Source organism: Otolemur garnettii, unplaced genomic scaffold (assembly GCF_000181295.1).
Source record: "Otolemur garnettii isolate 467f Iridium unplaced genomic scaffold, OtoGar3 scaffold00045, whole genome shotgun sequence".
Taxonomy (NCBI): Eukaryota; Metazoa; Chordata; class Mammalia; order Primates; family Galagidae; genus Otolemur; species Otolemur garnettii.
Genome location: NW_003852440.1, coordinates 1678377 through 1683686, shown reverse-complemented (window position 1 = coordinate 1683686; position 5310 = coordinate 1678377).

The window sequence follows — 5310 nt, the reverse complement described above, 5'->3', positions numbered from 1 at the left end:
TCCTGAAGGGGACTCAGCGTCTGCGAGTAAGACAGGGGCATCCTGCCGGGGACTCAGCATCTGCGAGTAAGACAGGGGCCTCCTGAAGGGGACTCAGCGTTATCTTTCCTTTCTTCCACCACCCCCCGCCCCCCCCCCTCCCGGTGGGACACCCGCAGCAAACATTTAAATTAATTGTATTTCTCTGTCCTTGATATATCATCATCAGTCCTGGCAAGGCTCCTTTCTTATTTTATTTTACTTATTTCCTCCTTTTATTTTTCTAGCTTGACTTTCACTCCTCTCTTTCTAACTCCTGTAAATATCATGGTATTATTATCAGTGTGTTTAATTTACACAAATAGTATTTAGCCGTGGATTTCATTCTATTCATTACTCTTTCACTCAATAGTATATTTTAATAATCTGGTCATGTTGTCATATATTATTTTTAAAATATATTATTTTTTAAATTCTGACTACTGCATTGTATTCCATTGTTTGTGTAAGCCATCTCAGACTCATCCCTTAGGAATGGATATATGGTTGCCTTTAAGTCGACACTATTTCAAGTACCCCTACTAAAAAAATCAGTCTTTTCCTGATTGATGTTCTTGATAACTTGTAATTTTGATAACAATTTCAAATTTACAGAAAAGCTGAAGGACTAGTGCAAGGAATCCCTAGATACTCTTACACAGACTGACCAATTATTACCCATTTGCTTTATCATTCTCTATCTACTTATTTCTGTTTGAAGGCATTATTAATCATTTGAGAATAAGCTGGAGATATTACCAACCCCTTTATCCCTAAATATTTCAGTGTTTATTTCCTTAAGTCCGTGAACATTCTCTTATTATTCTCACAATTCTATTGTCAAAATCAGGTTATTTAACATGAATACAATACTGCCATCTAATGCGGAGTGCATATTTAAATTTTATCACTTGTCCCAATAACACACATAGATCTATTCTGCTTCCCTAAACCAGTATCCAATCTAGGATCACGCACTATATTGTGCTGGCTTGTCTCTTTAATCTTTTTCAATTTGGAACAGTTTCTTAGGCTTTTTTCTCAACCATGGCTTTTAAAAGAGCACAGACCAATTATTTTGTAGAATATTCTTCAACTTAGTCTTATCTAAGTTTGCTGAGTATAAGGCAATGTCTGCCATATTTCTCAGCTGCAATAGTAGTATTTTTTTCCTTTGTAACTAATAATTAACATATTGGAAGATCCTATGGGACAATCTAAATATTCTGTTCCTCCCCCAAATTTCACTCCTCAGTTTTTGTACCCATTGATGGTTTTCGATCTCTCTCATTCCCTCTATCATAGGGGAAAGCTTGCCCTTCACCCGTATGTACTTATTCATATCATTAACATCAATATGGATTGATGGATTCTCATTTTATAAATGAGCTTAATTTATTACTATTACTATGTAATTACAAAATTATCCTGGATTTGACCAGTGGCAGCCACTGCAGGCCTGCTCCAGGATGGTTTTAACACAGCCTCCTTCTTGGTTAAGCTCTTCCTAACTTCCTGGTGCAACAAGATGTCCTGGGCTCCTCTTAGACTCCTCCTGCCCCCACCCCAGAATCAGCCTTTCCTCCGAGGAGCCCTGATTGGCTTTATTTTATTTTCATTTTTTAAGGCAAGCATGAAACAAAGTGTATTGGATAAGAGAAATTTAGGTACACAGAGTAAGAAAGCTTACAAAGTGGGATATATTTGCCATCGACAGCAAACAGACCCCCATTGCCCTGACAAGTAAGCAAAGAGCCCCCCTGATTTGCTTTAATGGGAAATGATACTTAGAAACCAAGATCTGGGCATAGAATCACTGCTACTGATATGTTATAGCGTCTAGGGTCCTCTCAGAGGACCGGGCTAGAAAATACATAATACATAATTACTTTATCATGCTGATATTCACACTGATCCCTCTGATCTCAATTCAGCAACATGGGGTAGAGCCTATACTTCTTTCTTGCTGTATTTGTGCCTCCAACAATGAGAAATCTGGCTCTTATTATCCTCAGTATATTTACTCATTTGCTAATCATCATTACTTCAATAGCAAACATAACTTATTTCTATGCTTATTTATAGCTCCTTTTATATAAATTTTAAAAGTGACATGCACAAATCTTAAGTGTACAATTTGACAAGTGGTGGCAAATGAATACATCCACCTGACCGACACAACTATCAAGCTATAACCCCCGCCCCCCAGAAAATTCCCTCGTCAACCACCTCCCCACCACTCACAGCTGTTTTGAACATTTTTCACCGTAGATTTGTGTCTGCTCACCTGCTCTTGACCTCATACGAATGGGCTCATGAAGCATTCTATCTCCTCCTCCCGGTTACTCGTCCCTTGCTCTGCCTGTTTGAGACATTGGTCCATGCTGTTGGGTGCTAATAGTTCTTTCCTTTTTATTGTTCAGTCCCGCACCATTGTATTAACATGCCACAATGTATCCATTTATGCTTCCATTCATACACATCTGAGTCGTTTCCAGTTGTTGTCTATTATGAACAAAGCTGCTATAAACATTCTCGTAAAAGTCTCTTTGTGACTATATGTTTCACTTCATTAATCTTCTCAAAGAACCAATTTTGGTTTGACTAATTGTCTCTATTCTTTGATTTCTTTCTTCTCTTATTCCTAGTATTTCTTTTCCTATATTTAATTCTTTTTCTAGCTTCATAAAGTGGATACTTTATGCAATTTAAGTATTAACACTATACATGTCCATATCTAGATGTATATTCCATGTGTCTATATATACTTTTATTGGTTTTGGGGGAGGTTTTTACTTTGAATAAGGATGGAGGGTTAACTTTATTTTATTTTATTTTTAAATTTTGCTTTCAACTGATCTTAGTTTGAACTTTTTGGGGGTTTTTTATGTTGTTGTTGTTGTTGTTCCTTTAGCGAATCTCTTGCCCTTAGCTTCCCCAGTAGCTGAGACTACAGGTGCTGGCCACAATGCCTTTTTTGGTAGAGACAGGGTCTAATCTAATTCTGTTGTAATAGAAAAGTTTCTCTCTTTTGAAATTTATTCAGATTTTTTATACAGTCCAGCATTTAATCCATCTTAGTAATTGTTCCACGTGTACTTGAAAAGAATGTGCAAATCACAGATTAGGTGTAATGTTCTATAAATGTCGGATTACAGTGCATTAACATATTCTTCAGATCTTCTATATTTTCACAGATCTTTTTTTGTCCATTTGTTCTATTAATTTCTCAGAAAAGTTAAAAATACCTCCAGTTATGATTGTGAAATTCTTTATTTTCCTCTTTAGTTCTATCCATTTTGCTTTGTGTATTTTACAGCTGTTATTACACATTTAGAATTATGTTTTCCCAATGAGTTCACATTCTATTATTATGAAATACGTATCTTATTTCTAGTACGTGTCTTGCTTTATGCCCAAATTATGTTTTGCCTAATATTAGTGACTAATGTATAGTTAACATAACTTTCTTTTGCTTATCGTTTGCATTATAAATCATTTACTTTCAGTCTGTGCCCTTAACTCACAGGTCCCTCTCTTGTTGACAGCACACAATCTGGTTTTGCTTTTTTATGCATTCTGACAGACTTCGCCTATTAAATTGCTCATTAACCCTTAGTGAAATTATGGATATGTTTAATTCAGGTTCATTGTTTGCTCTTTGTTTTCTGTTTCTCCCATTTGTTTTTTTATTGACTGTTCTTCCCTTTCCTCCTTCTTTTGCATTAACTGAATATTTTTTAGCATTCCATTTTACCTCCTCTAACGGCTTTTTAGCGTTACCTGTCTGTATTTTTTTGTTTAGTGTTGTTCCAGGGATCAGATACACATCCTTACCTTAGAGTTAGTGGTGCATGAATAGCACGAACGTTGCACCAGTACAGTCCTGTTTGGGCCCCAGCCTTTGTGATACTGTTCCACGCATATCACATCTTCATCCATTATAAACCCCCAGTAGGATACCCCAATTTTTTCTTTAACAGCCATACATTTTAAAGAACTTAAGAGAAGAAAAAAAGACTTTAAGCTCCCCTGGGTTCTTTATATTTTTTGTATCTCATGTTCCCATTTAGATCATATTCATGAGTTATTCCTGCTTCATGTTGCCAACATCCTTTATTAGGACTTTGAAGGTGCTTGTTCAGTTTATTTATATTCCTGTTCCTCCCAGGGCAGTGACTTTGGTTTTTCTGGGATGTGTTGTTCAGTTTGGAGCCTTTCTTTCATAACGCTTATGTTCCTTGGAGTTATTTTTCTCTTTTTCTTCTGAACTCCCACTAGAGACTATCAGCTACCTCGACTGCTAGTGCATACCTTGGAGAAGAGTCAAAAGTCTGTCTTAGACCTTACAAACGCCCAGTGACTTAGGAACGGGGCATGTCTCTAGGCACTTGAGCAGAATAATGCAATTATATTATGATTTCTCCTTATACAAACCCACCACTCAGTGAAACAGCCAGAACCCCCTCTCAGGCACTGCTCCTTTTCAGAGGCTGTATTTTTCTGTAGTACTTGCCAGGCCCAAAGCCTCAGCAGGCATGTTCCAGTTAGAGACCTAGCCAGTAAGCCTCTATTTACCACCCTAGCTAGGGTCTAGGATCTTACTCTGATGCCTTTGCAATCCTGTATTAGGTCCATTCAGTGGGCAGCAATTCATTCAAGTAACATAGGGGCAGGAGACCCACCAGGAGAGCATTTTCCAGGCATGGACCTTGTGTACCAGTCAGAGTTCTCCAGAGAGATGAAACCAGTAGACCCAGGGAAGTTCCCATCTGAGACCAAAGGCCTGAGAACCAGGAGAGCTTACGGTGTAGGTTCCAGTTTGAAAGGTAACAGGTGCAAGGCCCTAGAATAGCCCAAGAGCAGCTTAATCTGAAGGCAGGAAAAGACTGGTGTCCCTGCTCAAACAGTCAGAAGGAGTTTCTCACTCAAGTTTTTTTGTTGTTCTCACCAAACGAGAACAAAATTGATTCCACTGACTAGATGAGGCCCACCCAAATTGGGGAATGAAATCTGTTTTATTCAGTCTACGATTCAGATGTTAATCTCATCCAGAAACCCTCTCACCAACACATTCAGGATAATGCCTGACAAATATCAGGGCACCCATGGTCTAGTTAGCTGACCTAAGAGAAGCCTGAGGTGCTGCCCTGATGCTGCGCCCGCTCTACCTCCATGTTGCTGTCCCCCCCACCCCCGTCCTCCACGATGCTGTCTCCCCGCTCTCTGTCCTCCACGTTGCTGTCCCCCCACCCCGCTCCCGGTCCTCCGCGTTGCTGTCCCCCTGCTCCC